We start from the raw sequence: 13,670 nt of genomic DNA, 5'->3' as shown, positions 1-13,670 counted from the left end.
CTCTCTCTCTCTCTCTCTCTCTCTCTCTCTCTCTCTCTCTCTCTCTCTCTCTCTCTCTCTCTTTCTCGAACCCGTCTCAAGAAACCTTAAGACGATCATCAGTCATTCCACATCGCTTTTCTCGTGCATCATGCGGCGTAGAAATAAATGTCAAGCTGGCCGTCCAGGAGGGTCCCATTATTCGTCATTACACGGTCATTCGTGAAAACACGTTTCGAATGACTTTTGTTGCTCCCTATGGCTTCACTCCCTGAGGTAAAGACGGTTGTGTTACGCATTCACACGTTAGACATATCGTTTCGACAAAATAGTAAGAAAGTTGTTCGAGTTGTCAATATTTGGAAACAACTTGCTAACGTTGAATAGCGACTAGCACGCATTAATGTGTCAAATCATTGTATCCCCTGTAAAATCGTCAGGGATCGACCACGAATAATGACGCATGAATAATGATATCTTTGTAGAGATATTGTACGTGTAAAGTACAGATTACGCGAACACGACATAATTCAACGTTAAGTTAAGCGCCCTGTATTATGATTTAAGCCCATTTGTATCATGTAGATTAATTTCAATCTCGGTTAAATTTACTCTTTACTTTTTTTTTCTAATTCTTAGAAGAAAATAAAAAATAAGTTAAATCGAAATTGAAGTTAATCTACATTGGTAGAAATGCGCATCAATCTACATATGTTTAATTTTCTCCCGGTCGCATTCCCCTCTATTCGGACCTTACGTACGATTATTATCCTTACAGAGTAACGACACTGTCGGGAGAATCTTCGATATAATTGAAACTCGAGTGGGGTTCTCCTACTAGTCGCACAGTCGGGATAAGTTTCGTACGCGGCACGGTCTCGGAATGCCCAGTCTAATCACAACTATGTGCAGAGGGCACGCGCCAAGCTGATGGGTTCATTAGGCGTCACGACGCCACCCGCATCTTGATCTTACTTTTCCGCTAGTAATGGCTTCTCTTCTCATTCGTCGTCGTTGTTCCGCCTCGCGGGATTGGTTCAAGTTGTACGCGACCGGATTGCTTAATGCGTTTTTGTCGGCTATCGATGAGAACGCGAGTCCGCATAACTCAACGATTGAGTTTAGGTGAGACAAGAAGAAAATAAGATTCCTTATAGAAAACGTAAATTTGTATTTGAAAATATGCGGAAAGAACAGTTTTACTAAAGTATCTAAATATTCAGCTAAATAGATACAGATCTGAAAATAATTTTGGATCATCAAAATAATTTAAATAGAACGCTTAAATTGATTTCTAGAATGTTAAAACTTTTTGCAGCATTGTCATCAACGTTTAAACGTTCTTCATAATTATATAATTATTTCATTAGTAGTCCAATAAAATTATTTTCAGATCTATCTAGCTAAATTTTTAAATACAGTAAAATCATTCTTTCCATGCATACTGTAATTATAAATATTATACGCTTTTGAATGTAATCTTTTTTTCTAATTTTTTAACAAATTATCATGATTATTTTCTTCGTTAATAATTTATTTAGAAGCTAGAATCAATTTATATAGATTAATTTTAAATTGTTATTTTTTGTGAGTTTGTCTGATCAAAAAACTGAGGAGATTTTCACGATACGAAAATGAAAAACAATGTATAGTGAACGTTATTACAAATAGATCAATTCAACTATTGTAAGCTAAGTCGTTGTGGTCGAAGGCACGACGGGGGGGCGCTGAAGCATTATATCTAGTTTGCGAGCAAAGCTTGGCAAGCCAATAATTGCACTATTCCGTCCCGTTCTTCTCCTAATTTATTTTATTACGGATGACTAGGCCAGCTTTGAGACCTGCACCATCCAGTGACTCCGACTCGTAATTGGGAAAACCATTAAGGGTTCACTCTGTCGTTTTCCGCCACCCTTTAAATTCCTTAATGAATTGAGCCTAACTGCGATTATGCCATCTCACCGGTGATGCCTTTTGAAGGGACGCGAACCCTCACAGAGTTTGACGTTTAATTTTTTCGCGCCTCATCTTCTTTTCATGGCTACGAGTGCCCCTCGATTCTTAAGAATCCCCCACTTCACATTGCTTTTAACATTATTTTACAAGTCTGCAAAGGAATGAAAGGACAAAGATTTAACATTAGTGTAAATATTTGTTCCTAAAATCCGAAATGAATTCGTTAGTTTCTCGATCGACAATCTTGCTTTATTTTATACGATGTCTAAAATACCGATATCTCTAATGGAAATGTTTGCGAGCAACCAAATACGTGCGTAGTCGCGACTCTCTGTAGTGTGGGTGAGAAAGACAGAAACGGAGGGAAACGGAAAATGTAAAAAAAAATAGAGAAAAAGAAAAATTGGTCCACAAAACAAAGGTCCATATACGGTCATCCGTGCCGAAAATCGGCCGGATGATCGGCCAGTAACCGTCGGAGCGGTAAGCGACGCCCTGGCGGAATAAATAATTCGTATGCACACCGTGGATATAGAGGCTCCCCAGTACTTCGCGCACATTCGCGTACACATACACAATACACGCGCACGAACACGTACATGCGCGCGCGCACACACACTTAACGCGTACGTGCGCGAACGTATAGCGATTTCATTGCTAGCACAGAGTGGCGTTTGACCGACGTGTGATATGCAGCGACGAGCCGTGATGGAAACGAAAGCCCGTGGAGGTGAGCAGGTGGTGCAAGGTGGTATAGGTAGAGCGTGTGACGCCACCCAACGCTACACCCTGACCCTCTAGCCATCGCCCGATTCACTCATTCTGTGCTCTTTTTCTCTTTCTCTCTCAGTTACTCGTTTCCCCCTAGTTTCCCATCCTACTCTCCTCTCCCTGTAGCCACCGCCTCTCATATCTACCTCTCTCTTTTTCTCTCTACAGTACGCTCTGCAGCAGCCCTTTCAAACAGCCGATGCAATATTCAGCGGCTCTTGGCAGTCGTTTGTGGGGGAGGGTCGGCCATCGCCACCAAAAAAAGAGCCCCACGTGGCCAGAGCCTCCGACCGTCAAATTGGCGCCGCTGTCCATCAACCGTTGCGCGAGTGATCATCCTCTCTTTCTCGCTCTACTCGTGTCCATCCCTCTCCATTTGCTATTTTCTACCTTCATCCCCTTCGCACGTTCTCTCCCTCGAATTGTTTTCTTCTCCCTTCGTTCCTTACATTTTTATTATTTTTTTCTTTCTTTGCCTTTCGCATCTTTCTCTGCCTTTCTTTTTTTTTCTCCCAATTGCATTGAACATCGTCTATTGGATATCGAAGCGTTGATGCAACCTTTGAGTAAGCGATGGTTCTTTGCGAGTTACGATTGATTTTTCATCTCTTCTCATATCCATCTTACTTCAATTAATTTCTACATCAAGTATAAATCAAATTCATTACACTATAAATAATTATTACAGATAGAAAACATCTGATTAGAAATTAATAACACAAAAATTCTATGCTCAAGATAAAACATATAAAACCATCTCGCAGCTACGTTTTAATTTTTTCACCGTGTATTGAACGAACAAACATGAAACCGTAGCATACAAGATAACGATGAAAGTAAGGAAGGAAAACTACGACGGGGAGTATACAATGTTGCTTTGCCGAAGCTAAGTAAAACTACCACGTGTATATCAGTACTTGCAACGCGACGAGATAACAGCTAAGGCGAGAAGTAAAAAAGAGCAGAGGAGGAAGAAGAGGTAAAAGAAGAAGAGGAAGCGAGAGGTGGCGGAGGAAGCATAAAAGAGTCGACACTCCGTTATAATAAAGTCCACCCTTGGAAGCCTTCCGCCCTCTCTTTGCGCCAGCCTTCTCCCACTTCTCTCCTGGCAGCAGCAGCATTACGCCATCCAACTTACTTTGTTCCTCAACTTTATTAATTTTTCCCTCGGTCTTGGGGGAGGACTCACCCCGCTACTTCGTCGCCTTCAGTGGTTATATCGAGAATCTAGCCGGGGGTAGTAAGCGAAAAGAAGAAGACAGCAGGAGAAGAAGCGATGAAAGGAGAAAGAAAGGGTGAAAGGGAAAAAAGGCAGAGCAAGCGGGTAGGAGGTGATTCTTCCTTGTGACGGGAAATTTAAAAATCTGTCTACGCGTTGTCGAACCACCCGAGGAAACTTTATTATTAGCGCTGCGCGCGGGAAAGAGGAATTGGCGACGTAGACGTCGACAACGATGACAATGATGGCGATAGCAGCGACGGCGGTTCGACGAACTACACCGCGAACGGAGATATTGCCTTTATAAACTCATTTGCAGCCGCGACCCGAGGAGCGAAAGAAGAAATTTTGTCCTCCGTTCAAGCGCGACAGCGCGCGCGATTCGGACAGGAATTGCACGATCATCTGACAAGGCGCTGGTGATTGATGCGCCCCACGAACTAAAGACTCACCGATGCCGAATAATTAGAGAGGGGCTCTTCAATACTTTGCCGGAGGTGTTGGCATTTTTTTTACGCTGATAAATTCCGTCCGCGCGAATTTAATCACCGTCACAAATTTTCCAGTTAACTTTCTGAAAAGTGATCAAAACGAAGATTTACAATTGTCTAAGATTATGAAATTTACAAAATGTAAATCTACAAGAGTTAACGAAAAAAAAAACGTTTTGTGTCGATTTATTTGAGACCGGAATTTCAAGAGACTTCTCGCGACTTCGCAAAAGTTTGCCCGAAAAAATTCAATTCAATTGTTGACGACATCCTTGAACCGATTAGCGGTGCCCGCTCTTCCACGGGCCTCTGCAACATAAATATTTACGACTCATTCACGAAGCTAATATAAATGCGATTTGGGCGTTTGCTCTTTTTGGTGCATGCTCTAATCGGATTAGGCCCAGCGCGCAACAACGGACCGCGACTGCTCGTATTGTGCCGCGCGAGCCCACCTTAACCCTCCCCCCTCTAGAATGGGAAAAGGGGTCCTTTCTCTACCCTTGTGCATTTTGCTATACACGCCGAATTGTGCCACCGTGATTCCCCGTTGCCCGCCCGCGTTCCCCTTTCATTATTCACGTCGCTATTCCCGGTGACGCGGATTTAGTCGCTTTACGGCTACTCTATACACAGCGAGATATAAGTCGACACGTCGCTCCTGTCATTCGTCCTGATGTTCCTTTCGTAGACTACGGTATACAGAACCAGACCTGCGATGCACGCGGATCGCATCAGGATCTGCATTGTTACCCCTATTGGCTCAACTGCTTTTCTTTTGCACCCGTATTCCGACATTCCGCACGTTTCCTGCGTGTATATGATGGGAACGTGTTATAAGCCTCGATGACAGCCGGAACGAATGGACGACAAATCATTTTCTTCTCGTTGCTATTGAACAAAAAGGGGCACGGAACTTCTTCTAAGCGATTTCGATCTCTTGTATTTTCCTTTACACGATCATATTACACTCCAAAGTCGTATGTGGTACGCCGATTTCAACGTTATTTTCGAAATTTGGTTCACTTTCGAAGTAACATATTCTGCAATATAATTTGTCATTTTGTCCGGCACAGAGGTCGAACATTAAGCAAGGCGGGGAACTCTACGTCGCGGACACTCTCGTTACACAACCGCGAGCATTCTTTACGACTCTAGAAGGAAGACACGAGAGAGCGAGAAGAGTCGACACGCGAGACAGGGCGCGACCGTGTGTAAGCTACTCTCCACTCCATTGTCAGCCGGAACCTTTTCAGAGACGCATTTGTTATCCTTTGAATGAGGAGCAAGCTATTATTTATTCCATTCTTATTTTTTGTCAGGCACCCGTTGTGTAGTAAATGGATATAAGTCAGCGCAGGCGAGCAGTGGCTCTGTCATTTTTATCGCCTCTCCCTGAATTAAGAAGGTGGAGTCCGCGACTTCCTCCTCCACCTTCCCTCCTCCTCCTCGTTCACCTCGTGTCTAACTGTTTCTCTCTTTTTCATCGCACGCTGTATGACATTGTTCTCTTTCTCTCTACGTCTGATCATCCTCCACGTTTCCTCTTATTCTCCTATCTCTCGACTAGCCGACGAACTGAATCGAGCAGGAGGACCGCCATATTTCTGCCTTGCCGGTAGGGTACATTCTCCGCGTCATTGTTCCGATTGTGACCAGACCAAAACGAGTTGGGCGTTACTACTCGTTGAACGTACGATTTATAGGATCGAGTTAGCACGAGAAACGAAAGAAGAGTTGCGAACCTGCAACTGCAACGTGGCTATCGGTTGCCATTTTTCTTCAATCCCGTTAATATCAACGAATTCCATGAATATTTCTGTTATATTAAATATGATATGGACTTTTTATCTGCATATTTTCTTAAAAATATATTTCTTTGTGATTTAAAATTTGATTTGTACTCGCGAATGTGCCGTCGGCTGGACATGTCGAAGATATAGTTGATGAAATAAGTGACGGTCAGGAAACGGTCCACGAGGGTTAACATCAGCACCAACATTTATTCAGCGATACATCTTATCTCGGTTTCCACTTCATGCTTTAAATAATAGAGCATGTCTCTCATGATGAACATAACACTAACGACACTGACGATGTCTGCTGGACTTATGTCAGAAAGACTGTCTCGATGACGAATTATTTTTTTTTCTTCAAGGATTTTCCGTTCTCGAGCATCGTGTTTGGATCACAGACCTGCGGACATTAACCGGGATTTTGGTAGTCGCTGATATTACGCAGGAGGGAATCTAATAACATATTTGACGGATAGTGAAGGGTCCGTGAAATCGGATTGACCAACGTCCATATTGGATTCTTTCTCCTGTAACGCGTTAGCTGCCTTCTTTCTCTACACTGACCCTTTATGGCTAGGGATTACCGCGGTGAACAGACTACCTTCGATCGTTCGTGGAAAAACATGAAATTTTCATTTTATTTTTCGTGCCACCGACAGATTGAGTTTAGAGCCGGAAGCGTTTTTGGGACTTTGCATATCATTGCGTTGTTGATAATAATATTTATGATACTCGTATTCTAAATGCGCATATATAAAGCTTTTATACAGTGTATATACATTGTATATATAACGTTACCCTAGATAATTTCTTTCTCAGCTAACTTTGTCTTAAGTACCTATTGGATCGTTGCTTGAACGACGAAGAGTTATTTTATTTCATTTAACTGCGGACGTTTATTCGACAGAGAGGCGTCGTAGGAGAGAACAGAAAGAACGAAGGAGAAGTGAAGAGAGAATGGACGAAGGCAACGAGCTCCGGGATTAGCCGGTGGTAATAACCGTCCCCGCGGTTTCGAAAGCTCGCCAACCAACAGCCACAAGCTCGTCTTTTCCAGCACGTGGGAGGGCGAAACGGGAGTATGCGGGAAAGAGGGAGACGTTCACTCGAGAGGCAGAGAGTGGAATCGCGGTAAGGGGGGTGGCTTCACGGGGATGATTTTACGTGGTGAGGCAGAGAATGTGGGCCTACACGGTAGTCGTCCGTGGCCGTGTCGGTAGGCGGTCTGAGCGGCAATCCTGTTGATTAAAAGGTGGGGAATCGACCCAAATAAACTCGCCATTAAACCAGATGAGTCTCTCCGCACGATCGCACTTCAACCCCGTTCTACGTTTCCACAAATGTCCATGTGTATAGTAGCGAAGGTGGTTCTGTACGTTTGGCGTGGTGCGTGTGCGTGTACAATACACACCCTCTTTTTCCCTGTCTTCTACCGCCTTGCCGAGACAGGAGATTCCGAAGGAGGGCCGAGGAGGGATGGTGGCTCATGGGTGGGGAGGGGAGAATAAATTGATTTCGTTGACTCAACCAGCCGTAACGCCCCCTCAGCATGATATCAACCCTAAGCCTCGGTTATCTTTATTTAAGCTTTACGAGAGTCTACGCCAGCGAATCAGGGGAACTTCGTGGGAGGCTCTATCCGTCCCTCTCGCTTCGCCTCTCATATTCCCTCGTTGGTAAGCTACAAGAGTATACCAAGCGGCAAGAGGGAAAAAACTTTAGCTTGTCCCCGCGATACTTTTACAATGGTTTCTAATATTTTTATATAATCTTTTCGGCATTAACAAATCTAATTACGAATTTATGTTGCGATTTTTATATCGTATAATATTCAAATATACGGTGTTCTTTTACCACTTGTAATGGTTAAATGATCTTCAAGTTGTTAATATGACGTCTGAGCTGTAACACAATGATGGATGATAAGGACGGGCGGGACGACATTCCAGATAAATTACGCTTCGATATACGTACATATGCTTGGGCCTCATTCGATCCCTCACAGTTTGTCTCAGACACTTTGCATTTCGCGGCCGGGGACAAATGGCGCCGGTGCGTGTGCATGAATATAATGAAATCGTTGAGACGCGCACCAATACGCATACGCGTCTCTCGTGCCGCGACGATATTATAATAATGAAGCATGTCATTTCTCAGAGTGTCAACTGCACTGAATCGAAGGACGGGTGGGCATGTCCAGGGAAGAGCGATGCCGCGTCTAACATCCCCGAGGGTGTCGTGAAGCCCGGAATGGGGGAACGCCGAGGTAGCTTCATCAACGGATATTAAAGGATTTGCATGAAGTATTATTATCGTTATTGCCAGCCATACCCCAACGAGACGAGCAAAGAGTGTGGATGTCGAGTCGAGCGATAATTTTATTCGACACTCGTTCGGCTCAAACACATTGTCAGTCTCGTTGCCGGCAACGAGAGTGCGATTCCGTGTTAATTAAACGCGGCTGCGAGAGAGCCGCCTGATTGATAGAATATTCTCATTGGTCGTCAGATGGATTTATTTGTGTTCCCCATCCGGCCGACATACTTACCCGCTATTGTAAGCGATACTAAAACGACGGCCTTTAGACATTTGCGATCGGTTTTTCGCGAACGTTTGCGCGAATCGATTTTACTTAATGGTATGTTTTAAGATCATAAAAATTACTGATTTCTTATGAAGCGACAGCATTTTTCTTAAGTCTGTCCCTTCGCAATAATCATCGTATAATTAAACTTTAGAAATGTAATTTTGCGTATAACTTTTGACTGGTGCAAGCGGAATTTTTACCAGATTTTAATACGAGTGCTTCAATAAGCGAGTCGGATGAATGACGTTAAATTATATGGGGTACTGTAAGGCATTGAAATGAAGGGAGATTCGCGCGAATAGCAAGCCGCATCTGTGGCCCCGCAGAGGGTGTAACTGTTATAACGGAGCGAGGACGCCGATTCGCGCTGACTTGTGCCCGCTTCCACTTCCTATCCCTATATATTCCCTTTACTCTACTACTTGGCACTAACTTTATTGCGTGGCAATTTGCTTATTAACTTGCAGTTAGTCTTGGCTGCGCGTCGATTAATTAATAGGCGCCGAGTCGCCAGATGGAGACACGCCCAGAATCCACCTTCCGCACCGAGCTGGCGAGATTTGTACGCGTTATCCTTAAATGCTCGCCACCCCGCTTGCGACTTTGCCAGATTGTCGAACTTTATCCAGTTGCCCTGCCATTATGGCCGAGTTCGTCAAATGGGATAATGTCGCACAGGGATAACTTTACTTCAGAAGAGAGACAACGCTTTTGATTACCTAATGTCTAAGAAAATAATCAAGCAGGCGAAGAACTTACTACTGTAAACATGGTTACTAATTATTAGTTCAGGATTGGAATAAGAAGGACAAGGAATGCATTAATGAAATTCTAAATGGAGGTATCAAAGTGATGCATATGTATTCGCGAAATTCGCGAAAAAGATTGAGATGGATGGCCGATTCTTCCGTTGACACTTTAAAGAAGGGGACCGAAATGCAGAGTTGCCGCAGTTGCCACGTGTGTTTTCCATCATTACGTCCCCTATCAAGCAACTTAACGCTGTCGTATAACCAGCGTCAAGCAATATATCCCTACATTTCCCTTGTCTTCACCTGTGCTTAGCCAACCACCGATGGATGTACACACACCTAAGCGGCCGACACTGCGGTGTTGCGTAAACGTAACGCGTTGATGACGTACATTGGCGGGTACAAACATTTGAGAAGCTTCCTTAGCCGCCGCAGTAAACCTGAACCAAGATTTCGCTCGTTGATGATGTACATACATATACGTACACGAGAGGGTGCCGTAACGAGCTTTGAAGCTATCATTTGGCAAACAGTTGATTGATCCACTTGGCTCATTTGCTATCTGTAGTGCCGCGTAAGAGACATGTAATATCCAGGATTGATTATACCTCGACGCAAGTATCTTGTATTCAGGAATTATTCTCGAATAATAATATCGTATCGATAATTCTATTTCATTAACAAGAATCATTTCAATTTACAAAATCGGAAAAAAATATAATTAAAAAAGCAATACAGTTAAACTTTTAAAAAAGTTTTTGTCACTTAAGGAATTAACAAATATCTATGGTTTATTTATATTTCAAGCAATAAGAATTATATAATATCATTCATTTGCTGCAACAATTAAATTTTTTTAATTGCTTGCAGAAGAAGAATGGAAAACTTAAAGAAAAAAGAAAGAATATATATATTTTTATTCCTCGATAATCAGTTATTACATTAAAATTATATTTTAAAATTAATATCACAAAATTTTAATGATTTCCAAATATTTAAAAATATTTAAAAAATATTAAAATTTATTTTCTGAAAAGTTTTATTTTTTGAGTTGTATTATTGTTATAACAAATCGCGATATTTATAATTTATTAATAATACTTATACACAGAATAAGTTTTTCCTGAAGAATATCTCATGCTTTTCTATTCTTGATTTTCTACAAATAATGTCAAACGTGCAGCACAGCCGCAGTAGTATAAGAGATTGCACCTATACGTGTATATATGTGTATATATGTGTTCACGAAGATATACAAAACATGCGAGCAGCCGACGCGAAGAGCCAAGCAGAGAAATCATATTGACCCGGAGCCATATACGCGCCACAGTCGACGGGTACGAATCAATAAAGATTTCCCATCGCGAGCCTCGAGTCGGACGGGGGAATATTTCAAACATCCGCCACGTCGACCCTTTTCCTGCACTCCACCCACTCTCGATCACCACCCTCACTTGTCTCCTTGCATCATACATCTCCTTTCCTCGCTCCCTGCCGCCTGTCGCTTATTCGCACTTTTATTATCTCAGCGCGAGAAACATTTTTTATCGACTGCCCCGGCACGAATCTCTCGGACACGGGCTGTAAACTTTTCCATCCCTTCATCCTACAAGAGGTTCTCCTTCTCGTTTTTTTTCTTCTTTCCATAGCTTTACCGTTATCCATGTCCCTTTTTCCCTCGCTCGTACACTTTCTACGTCGTTTTCCCCGACATGTCGCGTGGGCATGAATACGTAAACTCCCGTTTGGGTTCATGAAAAGTGAGAGACACAGGCGGAAGGTTCTATTTGAGTATTGAGGTAGGAAATGTCTCCGCGTACGAGTGACGTAATTGATTAAACTTAGAGAAGAAATTGATAAAATACCTCTGAACCAATTACATTTAAAGAATTGAGATTTAACAGAAATAAGATCATTTAAGAATTAATTCTCTTATGGCGACATTTTACAAAAGGCGATGTTATTACTAAGTAATTGAATAATCTTTGAAAAAGAAATGGATATGTCATTACGAAATTATATTTTATCGTTTGACGCGGGTCGAGAATAGAAATACTTTTATTGGGAATGTCGACTATTTACTTATATCTTATCCGCATTGTCTCCACTTGCCAATTTATCCGCGTCGATATTTTCGCTGCAATTTTCCTACTTACAGTCAACTGACATACGTTTAATAACATAATTAAATCACTTCACTTACAATCACGGTTGGATAAAAATTAATTATCCGACACGTATTTTCGACGACGCTCCCGACAATAATACACGGAAATATCACGCCAGTGTCGCAAAATAGAATTACGATACCAGAAATGGAGTCGTCGAAAATTAATTAGATAGCCGATCGCTTTGCACACGTATTTTGCAAAGTGACGGATTAATCGGAGACACGTGATACGTGACAGATAAGAAAAATGGAAAATATTCGAGACGCTTGCGAATAATAATTTTTTTATGGCCTAGTTACTGATAAATATCATCGCAAACAATAACAACTTACGTGAAATAAACAATATAAGGAAAATTTTAAATAAATTTTTAATTTATGTGTGCAAATACGTGCATAAAAAAATATGAAAGAATTTATAATAGTTTATAGCGAATAAACAATATTTTATTTATATAACAATAGATAAATAACATTTTTTTTTTTTGTAAAATAGTGCTTAACTATTTCGACAATAATGCAAGTAATTTACAAACTGACAGGCGACGATGTTCATCATCGGGTAATTGAATGGTCTTCGTGTGTCATACGAGGGGTGACTCGTTCCTTTGGATTAACGTTCCGCAAGGCTCGCTCGAGAGTGGCTCGATAGTGCGAGTTAAGGGATGATAGTGAACCTAAGCCAAGAGAAGGAGGAGATGCCCAGGGGATGCTCGAGACATTTGTCAACGAGACGACGAGCGGTGAGTGGACCGGATCTCCACTCGTACCACGAACCGTACGTGTATTCCGCCGAGACTGTCGCGGAGAGAGAGAGAGAGAGAGAGAGAGAGAGAGAGAGAGAGAGAGAGAGAGAGGATTTTCTTCCTTACTCGTCTCTTTCTTTCTTTCTTTCTCGAGCGATATTAAACCGCATACATCTTCGGCATCTGATCAAAAGACTGACCTCTTTGACATTTTTCTTTTGCGAATGACCTCCTCATGTCTGCTCGCGGATAATATGCACGACAGGAATGCATGGTCAAGCAGGATCCCGTTCGCCAAGATTGATCTCTGACGAGACCGCGTCTTCTCAATTTTGTAAGGAACGAGTTTTTCTTGATATAATCACCTTAGACTATTAGAATTATTTCGTCCTTACCGTGCTAATGAATGTACTCGGGTGTCAAGTAGCGTAAGCCACGTATGCGCGAATGCCACGACGGAGTGAGTTATCGCTACGTCAGTGCTATGTAACTGTGATTGTAGGTTAACAACGTTACAACTCGTACATTAATTAACTGGCTCGGCCACTGTGTTTGCGTTTGTAGACCCGTTTAAGCAGGATGACGGACCGCGGGCCAATATTATTACGAAGACAAACGGACCGACGTTATCTACCATCGAGAGCTTTCCGACCCAGCTTCGCTCCCCCTTCGTCGCTCTCTAGTAGCCTGTAGTCTCAGGAGTATATTCATCAGGACGAGAATAGATGACTCCAAGTCGAGAACAACGGTTCGAACGAGGTCTTTCAAAAAATAAACATTTCTTTTTGCATATCGCGATGAATCTGAGTGTAGGGTTACTTGAATTGTCTTATACGAATTATCGGATTCTGATAATTGTCATCTATGGATTGTGCGATACTCGTAAATAATACTTTTCGTAAAGAATCGCGAGTCACGGTACTTATCGTCAAATTAACGATGACACTCGATATCGGAGAACCATTTATAGATATAAATTTCCAGTTGTATCGCCTTGTTGCGACATGGTCATAAATTCTCTATCGTAAATAAGGTGGCGGCCAGTGCCCATTGGACGTTTTTCATCGTAAAACACACTTCGCACTGCGTATAGAAGAATAGCGCGGTTTCAAATTCTCCTCGATCTCATATCGAATAGACTATGAGATACGGTCGCGAGTTGCGAGAGAAATACGAATGGCAGCATATATATGTGTGTGTGTG

At 42.3% G+C, this 13,670-nt stretch overlaps 1 long non-coding RNA gene across 3 annotated transcripts in view; it reads left to right on the top strand.

Annotated features, from left to right (window-relative positions):
• Window positions 1-13,670, top strand: part of LOC108690388 — a 315,031-nt gene that overhangs the window by 104,490 nt on the left and 196,871 nt on the right. The window contains exon 4 of one of the 3 annotated variants that reach the window (XR_001931881.1): window positions 7,120-7,181. The exons of the other annotated variants lie outside the window; for them this stretch is intronic. This is a non-coding gene — a long non-coding RNA (uncharacterized LOC108690388). Of the gene's footprint in view, window positions 1-7,119; window positions 7,182-13,670 lie in introns of those variants that run through there. 3 annotated transcript variants of the gene reach the window in all.

This window comes from Atta colombica, unplaced genomic scaffold (genome assembly GCF_001594045.1).
Source record: "Atta colombica isolate Treedump-2 unplaced genomic scaffold, Acol1.0 scaffold32, whole genome shotgun sequence".
In the NCBI taxonomy this organism is placed as follows: domain Eukaryota; kingdom Metazoa; phylum Arthropoda; class Insecta; order Hymenoptera; family Formicidae; genus Atta; species Atta colombica.
This window is presented reverse-complemented; position numbering and strand designations above follow the sequence as displayed.